We start from the raw sequence: 17043 nt of genomic DNA on the forward strand, positions 1-17043 counted from the left end.
GTAGGTGAAAGACCTGTACTACGAAAACTATAAAACCCTGATGAAAGAAAGTGAAGAAGAGGGGCGTCTGGGTGGCTCAGTGGGTTAAATAAAGCCTCTGCCTTCAGCTCAGATCATGATCCCAGGGTCCTGGGATCAAGCCTCACATGGGGCTCTCTGCTCAGCGGGGAGCCTGCTTCCCTCTCTCTCTCTCTCTCTCTGCCTGCCTCTCTGCCTACTTGTGATCTCGGTCTGTCAAATAAATAAATAAAATCTTTAAAAAAAAAAAAAGGAAAGAAAGAAACTGAAGAAGATTCAAATAAATGGAAAGATAGACCTTGCTCATGAATTGAAAGAATTAAAGTTGTTAACGTGTCCATATAAACCAAAGCAATCTACAGATTCAATGCAATTCTTACCAAAATGCCCAACAGCATTCTTCACTGAACTCAAACAAAGAATCTAAAATTTGTATGAAACTATAAAAGACCCCCAAAAACCAAAGCAATTCTGGGAAAGAAGAGCAAAGCTTGGAGGTATCACAATCCTTGATTTTGAACAGCACTACAAAACTCTAATAATCAAATAGTATGGTTTTGACACACAGACCAACAGAACAGAGTCAGAATAAACCCATTTGGTCTAATTAATCTATGACAAAGGAGGTAAGACAATAACAGGGAAAAGATAATTTCATCAATAAATGGTGATGGGAGGGGCGCCTGGGTGGCTCAGTGGGTTAAGCCTCTGCCTTCGGCTCAGGTCATGATCTCAGGGTCCTGGGATCAAGCCCCGCATCAGGCTCTCTGCTTAGCAGGGAGCCTGCTTCCCTCTCTCTCTCTCTCTGCCTGCCTCTCTGTCTACTTGTGATCTCTCTCTGTCAAATAAATAAATAAAAGGGGCGCCCGGGTGGCTCAGTGGGTTAAAGCCTCTGCCTTCGGCTCGGGTCATGATCTCAGAGTCCTGGGATCGAGCCCCACATCAGGCTCTCTGCTCCGCGGGGAGCCTGCTTCCTCCTCTCTCTCTGCCTGCCTCTCTGCCTCCTTGTGATTTCTGTCTAATAAATAAATAAATCTTAAAAAAAATTTTTTTTTAAATAAATAAATAAATAAAATATTAAAAAAAAAATAAATGGTGATGGGAAATAGGACAGCTACATGCCAAAGAATTATACTGGACTACTTTCTTAAACCCTACACAAAAAATAAATTCAAAATGGATTAAAGACTTAACGTAAGACCAGGAACCATAAAACATCTATAAGAAAACATAGGCAGTAAGCTTTTGAACATCAGTCTGATCAGCACTTTTTGGATCTGTCTCCTTAATCAAGGACGACACAAACAAAATAAACTGCAGGACTACATCACACTAAAAAGCGTTTGCATAGTAAAAGGAAACCATCAACAAAATGAAAAAGCAACCTACTGAACAGAAGATACTTGCAAATGATATTCTGATGAGGGATTAGTATCTAAAATTTACAAAAAAACTCACACAACTCGGTATCAAGAAAAAAAAATTTTTGAGAAAAAAAAATTTTGAGGGGAAAAAAAAAAAAAAAGAATTCAGAGGGCCTGAATAGACATTCCTCCAAGGAGACATACAGATGGCCAACACACATGAAAAGATGCTTAATATCACTAACTGTCAGGGAAATGCAAATCAAAACCACAGTGAAAAATCACCTCACACCTCTCAGGATGGCAATTATCAAAAAGATAAGAAGTGACAAGTATGATGAGGATGTGGAGGAAAAATATCCCTCATGTACTGTTGGTGGAAAAGAAAAATGTTGCAGCCACTATGGAAAACAGTATGGAGGACCTCAAAAAATTAAAAGTTAGAACTACAATACAATCCAGCAACTCCACTTTTGGGTATTTACCCAAAGAAAATGAAAACACTGACTCAAAAAGACATGTGCACCCCTATGTTCCTTGCAATATTATTTACAATAATCAGTTATGGAAGCAAGTGTCTGTCAACAGTGAATGGAAAGGTCCATTGATAGATGAATGGATAAAGAAGATGGAGTTTCTGAATTATTAGCCACAAAAAAGAATGCAATCTTGTCATTTGTGATTGGATGAACCTAGAGGGGTATTAGCTAAGTGAAATCAGTCCGACAAAGAAAAACAAATTAGCGTGCAACTTCATTACACAGAATCTAGAAAACAATAAGAATAAGCAAAACTAAATATACCCATAGAACAACAAGAACAATGAGGTGGTTGCCACAGGGAACATAGGTGAGGGAATGGGCAAAGTAGGGGTAGGGGATTAAAAGGTACAAACTCTCAGTTATAAAATAAATAAGGCATGAGAATACAATGTACACCATGGGGAATGTAGTTAGTAATATGTAACAACTTTGTATGGTGACAGATGGTAGCTAGATTTATTGTGACCAATTCATAATGCATATAATGTTGAATCACTATGCTACACATCTGAAACTAATACAATATTGTATGTCAACTGTACTTCAATAAAAAGACCAATTTAATAAAACATCAGCAGTTTATTAATCATGAGTTTAAATCTGGTGCTTTAAATCTATTAATCGTAATGTTTATCCTGATAATTCTTTCTTTAATCCTACCTTCATTTGGAAAGTACTAATTAATACTTAAATTTAATCCGCTAATTCTTCTTCTTTTAATCCTATTAAAAATTGTTTTTAATCCATTGAAAAGCTTTAACATCCAAGATGGATCCATGCTGAGTAGTCTTAAGGCAGCTGCTGCATAAACAGCTGCTGACAATGGATAGCCAGGCAAAGGAACCTTACAGCAGGCCTTGAATGCAAAAACCCTACCCTGATTCCCAGACGAGTCCTCCCTCAAACTAAACCCCAGGAAGGCTCCAGACAACTGAATAATACAACTGAAATAATACAAAAACAATAAATATAAGAAAATGTAATTTTAATACTGAATCACAGAATGTCACTAAGGACATAAGCTCTTCTTCTATATCTCAAGTAGACCATAAAGCACACTCATTATACTTAGTAAAATGAACTGTGCACATGTCCTTCTTTTAGAAGGCCTTTTCAGCTTCAAAACCACTATTTAATGGGACAGTATTAAATATTAATTTTTGGGCGCCTGGGTGGCTCAGTGGGTTAAGCCGCTGCCTTCAGCTCAGGTCATGATCTCAGGGTCCTGGGATCGAGTCCTGCATCGGGCTCTCTGCTCAGCGGAGAGCCTGCTTCCTCCTCCTCTCTCTCTCTCTCTCTCTACCTGTCTCTCTGCCTACTTGTGAGCTCTCTCTGTGAAATAAATAAATCTTAAAAAAATATATATTAATTTTTTAAAATGTCAAAGGAGCTAGGTGCCTCAGTAGGTTAAGAGTCTGCCTTAGGCTCAGGTCATGATCCCAGCATCCTGGGATCAGCACTGGCCCCAGACTTCCTGCTCAGCAGGGAGTCTGCTTCTCGCTTTCCCTCCACCCCTTTTCCCCACATCCCCATGCTCGTGCACACATGCACACACTCTTTTCTCTAATAAACAAAAATTTTTAAAAATAAGTAAATAAATGTTGAAGACTGATAAAAGCGCATCCTCTAGATCTGTGCTATACAGCAGCCACTAATCACATGTGGCTACCTAAATTTAAATTAATTACAGTTAAAAATTTAGTTCCTCAGTTGCACCAGCCCCAGTTCAAGTGCTCAAGACCCATAGGCAGGTGGTGGTGCCATATTCCAACGTTGCAGATATAAAACACTTCCATCATCACAGGATGTACCACTGAATAGAGTTCTGGATACTAAGTGCCTTTTTCTAAAGCAATCACATGCATTTTCATTCATTCATTCAACCTATGTTGCTGCTGAGCTCCTACTATGGACTGGCATTGTGCTGATTATCAAGGATAACTGCGAGGGAAACTAATCATTTAAGTAGAGATAAATAGAAACCTAAAAAAATAGCAGAGTAGAGACCTTATTTTTAAATAAAGAAGAGCAGCCAGCAAAGTCTGTCTGAGGAAGTAATGTTTAAGCCAAGATTGGAAGATTAAACCATTCAAAAAGAAACAGTTTCCAAATAGAGGGAACTAAAGAACCAAAGCTTCCAGGTAGAAGGGCTTAGCATGTTCTAGAAACTGATTTCAGTGCGTTTTGCAGCTGTCTCATTAAACTTGAAACCACAAGCAAACCATTAACTGACACCCAATCTATCCAACGGGAAGTTAGACAACCGTCCCATATATTATCCTAGGCACTTCTCCTTCTCCCTCTAAATCACCTGCCTTTTTGTCATTTCATTTCTTGAAGCACCAACTTCTGAGTGGGCAGGAACAGAAAGAGCAATTAATTTTGTTACTTCTTAGTAGAGGAAGAAATTGGCTTAAACGCGGTTTCTGAACTACGGCGCATTTTAACTAGCTGTGCTCTTCCAGGCCACTATTCACACGGGTAATCAAGACAGTGTCATCACAAGTGCAGCAGCTTCCACTTGAGGGTAGGAGGTCATGATTCCTGCCAAGGGCACACAAGCCACGCAGACTCGGAGCAGCAATGCCCCGCTTCTAACTGGGGGACGATCCTCTTCCCAGGAGACGCAGTGGCTGCCATGCAGTGGGCACCACAGCACTGTCGCTGCCCCACTGACAGCTCTCAGGTGGGGGCACTGAAAACACCCCGGCTTCCAAAAGACAGGACTGAGGGGTGAACTCTGAACAGTGACCCCTCGGGGTCTCTCTCCGCTTAAGTGCTTGGACACCTCTGCCTGGCACCCTCATTCACCATCCACTGTCTTCTCCACCTTCATCACCTTTTCAACCCAAGTGGCTCCCTACCAGCAGGTCTCAGGCTGCTTTTGTTATGACACAAGTTCCCTTTCAAGGAGCTACCCAAGACCTCTGAGCTGAGCCTAGGCAGGAGAGCCATGAACCGGTGCTAAAGCCACTGTCCTCTAGTGCATGCAAGGCCTCCTGCAGGAGGATGAAAGGCACTATCTTCCTCTATACATAATGGGAGCCAACCTGTCTAGGCAATTTCCTTCCCGCCCCATTTCTTTCAGAGAGAGAAAAATAGAACCTCTATTGCTGGAAAGAGTTGAAGTGCTTGGCGTTGGGGGGGAAAAAAAGACTGCATTCTCATACCAAATTAATTAAGAGTCAAATATGGAAATTACCCTTCTGACATCAGGTTTTGATTTTTTTTTCAGCCTTAATGAGAAAGCCCATGCCAACTAAACTGAAAAACCCAGTGAGGTTGAATAGTTATAGAAGATCAGGCTAAGGAACGTTATTTTAAATCCACACATGTCAAAACATTCATCGCATAGCGACATTTCTGCCCAAACACATTTCAGTAATTAAAATTAAGCTTCTTTCAAATAAAGTATGCCACTATCATTTTTAATAAAAGACCTTGTAAAAACACTTCATTTTACTATATTTTGGAAAAAGCATAAGCTTCAGATGTTACAATACCATGTGAAGCTATCCACAAATAAAAAGGAACAACAAAAAACAAGCAAAAAACTAAAACCTGCGCTCCTGTCAGACCTCGTTCACCCAGTTCACTGGGCAGTGACACCAAGCCCTCCCTGCACACCCTCTTTTTTGAATGGAAAACCGAAGCAGTGCTTACCTGGAGCTGCTGTAACAAAATACCATAGACCTGGTGGCTTCCAAACAACAGACATTTATTTCCCACAGACCTAGCGGCTAGTCCCGGGTCAAGGTGCTGGCAGATTGGGAGCCCACTTCCTGGTTCAGACAGCCATCTTTTCACTGTGTCCTCACATGACAGTAGTGAAAGGTCCCCCAATGATAGGTCCATAATCAAAGGAGCGAGACTGATACAAAGCAAAGGTCAAGCAAAGCTTTATTTCACGCCAAGCATCAAGAATCAAACCTACCCTTCGGGGGCGACCCCTCCCTGCCTTACAGACTAACTTTTATAGGGCAAATGCCATGTGGTTGGGCCTGGCCACACACAGGTGGCCAATGAGATTGTAACACACAGAGAAAGCTGCACAGTCATGCTAGGTCACACACGGGTGGCCAACTGAAGTACAATTTACCCTATAGTAGACATTTGAACTAGCCTATCACCTTGGTCAGAACTGGCACCCAAAGGCGGGACCCACCTCCTTGGTAGCCAGGAAGACAGTATGCGCCCCCACTGATTGGATGTCTCCACCTGGCCTGACCCACCCTTGTATTTGGGCTTTGTTACCTGGGACTGATTTCCCCGACTTGCTTTTAAGTAAGTCCCCTGAGGGAGGGGCAGGGTCAGTTTAAGTTTTACTGTATAAACAACAAAATCACTGTTTAACCAGATGGAATCGCTCTGGCTAAGTAGGCTAAGTAGGCCCTCACAAGTAGGAGCAGAGCTCTCTGGGGGCCCTTTTATTAGGCACTAATCCTCAGGATGAGGGCTCCGCCCTCATGACCCAATCACCTCCCAAAGGCCCCACCACTTTGGGAGTTAGGACTGCAACATGGGAACTGGGGAGTGAGGGGGAACAGTTTACAGCACAAAATAGTGAGAACACACTCCTAATCTCTACAGACTGTCCCTAGAAACAGGGAGAGAACAGACGATTTTGGCTCCATTTTGGACTGAAGAGAGTTAAGCAGGAAAAGGTAACCTGATCCCAGATCACACAGCTGTGGCAGAGCAGGCTGAAGGCGGACACTCCGGGGCTAGGTTCAGTACTTCACCCACTTCACGATCATACTGCAAGAGCTGGAAAATGTCAGCAACTGATGGCAGCTTTACTTTAAATGATAATTTAGATTAGTTACAGATAAAGTATAACTTTAAAGAAAAATCATTTTAAAAGATTAGGGTTCTAGTCCAAACAGGATACAAGATACCAACTCACAAGTACCTACTGTGTTCAGACTTGTCTCGTTATTACATGGAGATATCCACAATGGGCGAGGCACAAGGGTATTCCTCAAAATGAGGGTCTAGGCATAAACACTGACAATGTGATGCTGGGATTTTATTGAAAGAAATATTGAAATAATGCTAAGCAAGGAAAAAACACCAGTGTTTTCTGTATCATGAATAAGTTCCAATACACAGAAATTCAATAAAAAAGTCCACGCATATCTTTCATATCCTAAATATATTCACTTCTAAACATGGTATTTCTGATAATGTGCTACTACATAAAAACAAAGTTTAGCTTCAATATGGCTAGCCCTTTTCTACTCTACAGAGATTACTTGGGAAATAATCTGACTTTAAAGTACAAATGTATAAGGCATTTGGAAATCAGAATTCCTTAACTTTAACACTTTTATCACATTTTCTTTGCTTTCCAGTTTGTACCTTTCTGGTAAATAAAAGATGTTTGTTGTAACTTAAAAAAAAAAAAAAAAGGATCTATGACAACCCATTTGGAATTGGCATCTATTTCCTTCTCCTTAAAAATGTAACTGATAAGCACTGGCAAATAGTTAAATCATTAGACTGCATGTGTGAAACTAACACTGTATATCAATTACACTTAATAAATAAATACACTTAATAAATAAGTAAATTTTTAAAAAACAAGGAAAATGTAACTAAAAAGTACAGTCATTCTAAAAACCTCCTGGGTCAATCAGCTTGTTTTAAAAGCAAACCACTTGCAATTCTAATTACAAACTCATTTAAATGTTTTGGTGAAGTCTCTCCAAAAAAGTCGAATATCTACATGTGACAGATATCGTTAATCTAAAGAAAGTATTGGAGCCAGCTTTGTCTACAAATGCAAAAGCTTTGGTCACATTAAACTAAAACCCACTACCTGTGCGTTTTATCGTGCTTTGCAGCCGCCATATGATCAATGAATAACAAAAAGGGGGAAAGTTATTACAGAGTAGCTTTTGTAGTATTAGGCTAAACATCACAAAAGGATAAATGGCTTTCTCATTACGGTATTCTAAAGTTGATTCAGGAGTATACTGAGCATGCATTTGAGAAGCACAGATTTTATTTGAAAAATAACACAATAACATTATTTATTCCTGTGCTCGCCTGTTATAGAGACAGGAATACACAGATCAGAGAGATTCTTCAGGGTTCTCCCAAAGCCATGGGGAGTTTCTGGACAGACAGACATCACTTGATCAGGAAGGAATACCTCCTGTTCTACCAGCCAGTCACTCCCAATACACTAGGCCTTCATGACCTCCCTGCTTTAAATCTCCTAAAATCTCCTGGATTTGTTTTTGGGTTTTGTTTTAGGTGTTTTATTTTGTTTTTTTGCTGTGTGTGGGGTGGAAGGTGGGTGTCTTCATTTTAATATGTGTGCACATAGGGCCATGCTTATCTGGGGGAAGTAATCAGTTTTATCCAGAGAACAACTTGAAATATGGAATACTTTAAAAGAAACAAAACTAATTTACAAATATTTACTGTGCCCTTAGAAGAGGTGCTAAGAAACAGAATAAGAAAAAGTCTTTGCCCTCAAACATTTCAGAAGGTCAGCCTTGCAAAATTCCAAAATCGGTAATGGGCAATGACAATGTCTTCATCTGTCACATCTATAGGTGGCAGCACCAAGCGCCGATGGCTCTCAATCTTGACTGAATTACCAGGAAAGCTGCTAAAAAAGATCTGTGTCAAGGCGCCATCATGAGATTTTTATTTGACTTCTGTGGGAGGAGACCTGACATTAAGTTTCACAAGCTCCTGGAGACTATAATGTGCAGCCTAGACCAAGAGCCGCTGCTCCAGACCAAGAGCTCACAAACTCCACAGGCGCTAAGGCCAAGAGTTCGCATACAGGTTCTCAAATTGTCAAGGGTTGTTTAACCCGGCCTTGGATTGCATGAAATACCTAGCAGCCAACATACATATTCCTTTTTTTTTTTTGGCTTTAGGTTCCAGAAGATGATCTGTATCATTTTAACCTCAACTAGCATATAGCTCTGGGAAGGCTATGAGCACTTTTAGATAATCATTTTTAAAATTATCTCAATTTCTCCATAAAATCATTCTTATTACAAATATCTCTTCATGTGAAAATTTCATTTTTAATTAATTGCTGAGATCAGTCAAAATGGCATTTAGTAAAACTATTTTGCCAAAAAGTAAGAAGCAATACTGACCACTCTCAGAAGACTCCTGAAATTATCTTCACATCTTTCACATCTTCTACAGAAAGTTTTGCTAAAACCAGTTCAACGATAGCTGATAAGATATAAATTCAGGTCTTTGTAAATGCAAAACTAGATTTTACCTTATTGATCTGCTGTGGGGGTTTGAAAGAATAAGCCACATATATCACAAGAAGACTGGTTAAATGGGGCAGCAGGAAGTCTTGCTGTAATGTTAACTGTCACATATTTCAAGATTATGGACAGGATCAATTCTAAAATCTGCTTAAGGGAGGCAAAATTCAGGATTTATCTTTGCTTAAAACTGGGTTCTCCCTCTTGTAAAAGGGACTTACCAAAGGAAACTTTGAATACACCTAGCCCACAGTCATGTAAGCTGTTCCTGGACCACTGGGATGTGAGGACATATTTACATCATCCATTCAGGGCTTCCCCACCACAGTGCTGGCAAGAAATGGCAATGCCACCCCTGCACAGGGGCAATAAACATGGATGGATCCCACCTGCTCCTTCACACTGCTGTCTGACTTGAGGCTGATGAAGTGGTCCTCTATCCTGGTGACACATCAGACCCCTGACACTTTTTAAATATATTATTACTAGGCCCCATGCTTAGGATTTATGATGGACTTGATGTGAGTGGAAGAGAATATTGGTAGTTTGTAAAGGTTCTCAGATGCATAATATGAGGCCAGAGAATCAGTGGGTTAACAAAACCAAGAGGTTATCCATCTGCAATGTCAGGTAATGTGATCTGGGAACAACCAGTGGGGAACAAGTTCCGATAAGACAGATCTGACCTCTGAGTTTGCTCAGATGATTCAAATACCGGTCTCTCTCCTAGAAAGAAGGATGAGTGGGAGGCAGCTCACGGGAGAGGAGAGAGCCTGAGCTTACACACAGGTGGGCTAAAGTTCGAATCCCCATACCACTGTTAGCTAGCTGTAGAGCCCTGGCCCACTGAGGACATTCTTTCAGCCTCTTTTCCCAGAGGTTAACTGGCACTCACTCCATCTCATCAGGGTTCTATCAAGATTACTATGAATTACATGTAAAACAGCAGTACAGCCGGTATTCGAAAATGAGAGCTGTGTCAACCTCTCAGCAATCCAAATGGGCCTTGGGCAATCAAGAAGAGAGGCATCCGGTAGCTCATCTCCTCACGCACAAGACACATTCAATAAATTATTTCTTAAAGCTTCACAGCCATAGTACAACATCCATACTTTCCTGAAGCCTGTAACAAAGATCTCTCAAGGCCAACTTGTGGAGAAGGATCATAGCTTACTTGTTTCACAAAATTGCCAGTGATGCCTAATTATAAAAAAGACAGAATTGATGAATCTGAATGCTAGAGCAAAGAATGGTTCAACTGCTTCAGCGCTATTCCCAGAGGAGAACGGAATGCCTAGCTGAGGGGCAAAGAAGGAATCCAAATCCTCGAACAAGCAGACCCCTGTGGATTTAGGGTCTTATGGCCTTAGGTTGAAATGTTTCCTTCAACACTGCAGTAAATCACACACTCTGTACACCTTAAGTTATTTATCTATTAGATGGGGATAGTGCCATCAGAGTCAGAGTTCTCATAAAAACTCAAAGTGCAAATGCAAATGTATGGAAAGGCCATAGCACAAAGTAGATGTTCAGTAAATCAGGTTTTATTTCCCTTGCCCCACATATGTTTTGACCTCTGGTCATGAAGTTTCTGATAAATCATGCCCCTGAAATATTTCCTCTTCATGAATCAGACAACTCTCAAAGCCTAAGAGCAAAAATTCACAGACAAGCCAATCAAAAAACGCTAGAAAAGTATCTTTGGATAGTGGTTCCCTTTGGGGGGGAATGGGAAAACTAGACAGAGAAGAGGGTAAGATACAAAATATTTCTACTAAATACGGACTTCATGTCCTATGCAACATTCCCAATGTCTAAACCTTAAAACTAATGGAAATGTATTAAAGAAAAAAAAACCAGTAAGAATGATAATAGCATAGGCTCATTTCTTACTCTTTTATGTACTATGAACTGTAATACCCTTTAAAATTCTGGGGTTGTCATCATCTGACCAGGTCGCAAAGGGGACTCAATGATTGGTTACTAAGCAGCAAACTGTGCTAAATTAGAAGACTGATACAGGAAATCTGGATCAAACACTTTTATAACTAAATGATAGGAAAGCTGAGATGTCTAATCAATTCACAAACAATTGTAACTGATTGACAGGAAAAAAGAAAAACTCAGCCAGTTTTCTGCTTGATTTATAGACCTATTAAATCTAGCAACATTTAGACAGTTTTGTACAATTATTATCATGACCAAAATAAGAAGTATGAGACAGGACATATACAAGAAAATAACATAAACATCAATTTATAAATAACTATAGTTAACAGGAAAAAAAATATCATTCAGTTTTCCACTTGATTTATATGCCTGTTAAATCCTGCAACTAACAGACCATTTTGTACAATTATTATCATGACCAAAATAAAAAGCATATTATAGAGAAATAAAGGTATATAAGAAAATAATACACAAACATCATTGGCTTATATTTTTCATTAGAAACAACAGGTCTACAAAGATCCATCTACATGCTCCCATCTGAAACATTACAACCAATATCACTGATACACTGACGTGGCTATTTAAAGGCTTACTGAGTATCTGGCACTGTAACTAAGAATTGGTCATACCCCTCAAGGAGCTCACACATCCCCAGACAACCAGAGGGAGAGATATAGAAGTCCCCACCCAGAACTCAAGACTAAATGGTTATTGGAGGGCAGTGAAGGAGGTGACTAGCTCTACACAGAGGAAGAACAGAAATTATTTCACAAAGAGTGAATTCTCAGTAACATCATCAAAGACTGGGCACATCTCTTCTCAATTCTGCATTTGGTGGCTTTCTGACAGCGGCCTGAAATTGGGTATAATGTATAAATACGCCAACCACAGCCAAACACTACGACAGGCACTCCTCCCATAAACATTGTTTATTAAACATCGACCAGGACACCCATGATCTGGATGGCGAACTTCCACATTGTGGAGAGACCACACGTGCACAGGACCAGCGGCGTAAGAGTGTGAAGACCCTGAGAGAGTTGGGAGCTCAGGATGAGGAGTGTTGGGGAGCAAAGGAGGGAGTAGTGATGAACAGGAGAAAGGGAGCTCCAAGCCACATTCTGAGGAGCGAAAGATCCTGATCGTTATCCTACAGGAAAATTAGGCCAGTATTCTTAGTGGAGCAATAGAATGACATATGTACATGTTATAACATGACCCTGGGAACTCAGGGGGAAGTGGAGCTAAAGGAAGGAGAAGAAACAGCAAAGACACACAACCATCTTTAACGTCTAGAACCTACCTGTGAGTCACTGCCATGGGGAGGCAGGGTTAAGATGAAGGGAAACAAACGAACCAGCACTCACCACATTATAAAATACAGAGGTTTTAACGCAAAGCACACTGTCCAGAACATCCAAAACTGAAGTGGGCTCAGACAGGGAAATAACCAGCCTGAATTGAGGCTGCAGAGTGGCTGTTTGGCAGATACACTGCCTTGATCCAGACATGAGTAACTACCAGAAAAGAAACAAACCAGAAACTATCCAAAGAAACTAATGAATGAAAACAAAATTAAAAATATAAAGAAAAGAAAAAGAAAATGTTCACCAAAGAGAATTTGCTCTAAGAAACGAAGAAAGTAGGGGCGCCTGGGTGGTTCAGTGGGTTAAGAAACAAAGAAAGTGTTCAGACCAAACTGCTTCCCCAAACCAAGGAATTAGAAATAAACTTTAGGGAGGGTGTGTGCTATGATGAGTGCTGTGAATTGTGTAAGACTAAAGAATCACAGACCTCTACCTGTGAAACAAATAATACAGTATGACTTTAAAAAGAAATAAACTTTAAAATAAGATAAAACCTGGTCTTAGTGAAGGTCAAGGAAGGTATACAAAAGATTTTTTTAAAAAAAGGTTACAAAACAACAGAAGATAAAAAGTGAGTTGATCTAGCTCAAGAAATAGGAGAGAAAAACAAAACTCACACAAAATGAGTTAGAAGTAGTAAGATATTAAATAAACACGAATGAAAACCTGTCAGGGACTGGGAGGCCAGGTCTGAGAAGCCTTACAAAATGAAACATAAATGAGTAAAAATACAAAAATGACCAGAAAGAAAATGGCAGACACATAAGACAAAAGATCTATTTCACATTATTGGCACTCCTAACGACAACAACAACAAAAAAAAACAGGAAAGTATTTGAAAACATCACAGAAAAACCTCCCTCCTAGAATTAAGACATATTTGAGTCTGCAAATCAAGAGCAGCCCATGCTCCAGGAAAATTACAATGCAGTGGTCAACGATAATAGCCTAGTAAAGTTACCAGCTCAGGGCGAAAGGATACCTACAGTGGGAGGAAAAAGCCATATACACAGCACCGCCTTTTCCAATCACAGGGCTCTTTGCAGAAGGAGTGGGTAAGGGAAGAAGTAAGTTTTCAGCCAAAGCAGGGGATGATTAGGCCACTGAACACAATCTTCAAGAAGTACTAGCGGGAGGAATGTGTGTGACCTATATCCCAAAGGTCATGCTAGTTCAACATACATTGGTTACAGACGCAGTATTGCTGATCACAGGCAAAAAATACCCAGTGGGAAGCCATGGTGTACAGATGCTTGTCTTGTTTCGGTCCTTACACTGTTAGTCAATTCAGGAATGAAAGCACATCAACAAAGCAGAGCAGGGAAATCATTAGGACTGAGAACTAGACTGGTCTGAAGCAGACCAATGAGATGACATTAAGCAGTGAACAAGAAGCCTAGGCTGGATAAGGAGGGAAGAAGCAAGGATATGAAACAGGTGTGACACAATAAAAAAAGTGGAAAGTCCCGTAGATCCCAAGTCCTGGTGGGAATAAATAATTGTGCAGCCCTGATAGCGAAGGGAATAAGCGGGACGATAGGCACAGCAGAGTTAGAGAAATGCTTAAAAGCTGAAAGTCTGGGGGCAGTTGAGTCAATAGAATGTGCTTAACTGTGAATCCTAGCTGGGCCACTTACCATTTCTGTCTCCTCGTTCTATAGGACTGTGATGAGTACTAGATAAGATAACCCATAAAACAGCCAGCTCAGTAAGTACTCCAGGCGTAGTTAGTCCCTTCAGGGCCCATGGGAGCTGATGAGCCGCAGACCAGGAACCAACAGGGTGGCGGGAAAAACCTGAGCCCTCAGAAGAGAGACATCCACATCTTAAAATTCACATTACTTAGCTTCAAACACAAGCATCCTGCAGCAGGAAAGAAACCCAGTTTTGAGGGGAAAGATGTAAGAAAATCAAGGGACAGGAGTAAATCATGAAACTATAGCCCTAGCCAAAAACTCCACTGAATTGATGACCAGTGTATTGGCAAATATTTATTGAATGCTATGCGAAGTAAAATCTAATCATTTATTTTCACATCTATCTGCTAATAAGATAGTGTCCAGCACATAGACAAAATTAGAGGGCAATTAGCAGTAAACTAGGTGGAACTGACGGATTGCTTCTATTTACAAAAAAGAGCGGAAGCCAAGACTGGCCTGACGTAGGACAGTGAAATGTCCACTGAGTGATGAGAGGACATGTTTCTGCCACATGCAGGGCTTGGGAATGTGCTCTGAAGCCATGCAAGAGATAGAAACAGAATGGTTAACACTGCAGACACATTCTGGCATAACTATGACCAGACCAGGGGTTCCCAACCTATTTCAGTCTAAGAATAAATTTTAACTTTGAAAAATCATCTAATCTCCACAAGATCAGACATATATCTTTTTTAAAGATTGATATTGAATGAATGAATGGCTACCCAATGATAAGGATGGTTAGTTCCTAACGAAAATCTATACTCAGAGTGCCTAATCACACCAGGCTCTCCACCCAAAAATCAGTAATAACAACAGCTAATCTTCTACAGCATTTTCTATGAATCCAGTCCTATTTTAAATGCCTTGTATTATTAATTCCTTTAATGATAACAACAGCCTGGGATACAGGACTTTGATTTTTTTTTTTATTGAGGCATAATTGACATATAACAGTACATTAGTTTCAGGTACAACATAATAATTCGATATTGCAAAATGATCACCACAGAATGTCTAGTTAGTTAACAACCACCTTCATGTATAGTTACAAAAGAACTTTTTCTTGTCATGAATTTTCAAGATCCACTCTCTCAGCAACAAACACTTAACATCCACCGTAAAATTCAAAACTACTTAAAAGCGTTAGTAAGTCACAGTAGCTTTTTATCACTGCATATTTTTCCCATCACTATGCTATGTGCATGTGTTTGAAAAATAAGACAACAAGCACATTAGAAACATAGGGATTCATATGCCTTTTCTTTCTCTGGCTCCCATAGTTTGTCTATACATGGACTGGAAACCACTGCTCTGATTAACTGACAGATCATGAATCTTTTAAAATTCATATTCCTCATTCTAAAATTGCAGAACCTGCAGTACAGCATTTTCTAGGAGGAAAAAAAAAAACTGACATGCAAGGTTGAAAAAAACCAGGGTCCAGAGAGATTCTAGCAAATATAAAACCAAAGCACAAATTCTCTCAAATACTATCAAATAGCAAATATTGAATCCATTTTGTATGCAAAGTAATGATCATTCACTCTAATCATATTTATTTAAGCATTTACACACTAATTGTACTTTTTTAAGCAAAGAACCAAACAGAAAGCCAAATAACCCAACCCTGGGACAACGAGAATGAGAGCTCACACAGAGGTAAATAAAACACTGTAGAGGACGCTAATAACAGAAAATAAGTATCTATGTAAATTATCTGCTAGTTTCTCAAGGCTGCTCTTTTACCACCAAATCAATATGGCATAATACAATCTGGAAAATACAAACATTTTGGAAACAAACAGTTCAAATATAAATCTGTTGTGTGAACTGGGGCCACTTATTTTAAGCACTCTAAGCCTCAGGGTTTTTGGTAAAACTGGAGTAACAATGTCTAGTTCACTCAATTAGTATGAGAACCAAGTAAAAAAGTTATGTCAGATGTCTTTGTAGGACCGAAAAATGGAGTGGAAATGGTTGGAGAGAAAGAGAACTAACTGTTAAGCATGGTCTGTGACCCTCAGGAAAATCTGTGCCATGAAGCTCAAGACCACATCACACTGGCATTTGATCTTTCTTCTTTCTCGTGGGGGCCAACTGAGTTTCCAGACTAGCTATCTTAACCCAGGTACAGCTGGACTACGGCCCCTTCCAAGGAACAGGCTGCAAAGTTGCAACAGAGGAAGAAAACCCAAGAGTGCACAAATCTCCTGTTCTGAAATGTCTGATTGCTTTTTTATGTTCCTATTAATATTTAGGAGCTTTTGTCTAGAAGTCCAAACAACATAAAATAAGACTATGATTAGATATAACCATGAACCCTTGCCTTACTTCCACACCTTAGTATAGCCCACTAGTTACACACAGAGACTCAACCCTAAAGTGGAAAAAACTTTACTGCACCAAACCCCCACCCCCAATCTCCTATTGCTGATGAAACCACAGCAAACTGGGGATCCAGAACAATCGAGAAAATGGAAGAATCCCACCTCTTAACAGGAAGGATGCAGGGATCCTGTAAGGAATAAAAGGGAAATGGAGGCTTTGAGGAGTTTCAGAATCTTGGTTCTCGCAATTCCTATCTCTGCACAAACAAAACAATCTACAGCCTTGTCAGCAGAAGGAAGGCCTCCCTCATTGTGCAAGGTCTTAAGAAACCAGGATGTGCAGAGTAACATCATCATCACAGACTATCGTACCAAAGAGGGTGACCACACAACTCCGTTTCCCCAAAGCAGTTCAGCTTTATGCCCCTTGTCCCAGAATCACTATTTAACAACACCCACTTTCAACTATCTCAACAGCATCCTGAATTAGGAAGTGGATTATATGATCACCCAACTGTC

The sequence above is a fragment of the Lutra lutra genome, chromosome 6 (assembly GCF_902655055.1).
Source record: "Lutra lutra chromosome 6, mLutLut1.2, whole genome shotgun sequence".
Lineage (NCBI taxonomy): Eukaryota > Metazoa > Chordata > Mammalia > Carnivora > Mustelidae > Lutra > Lutra lutra.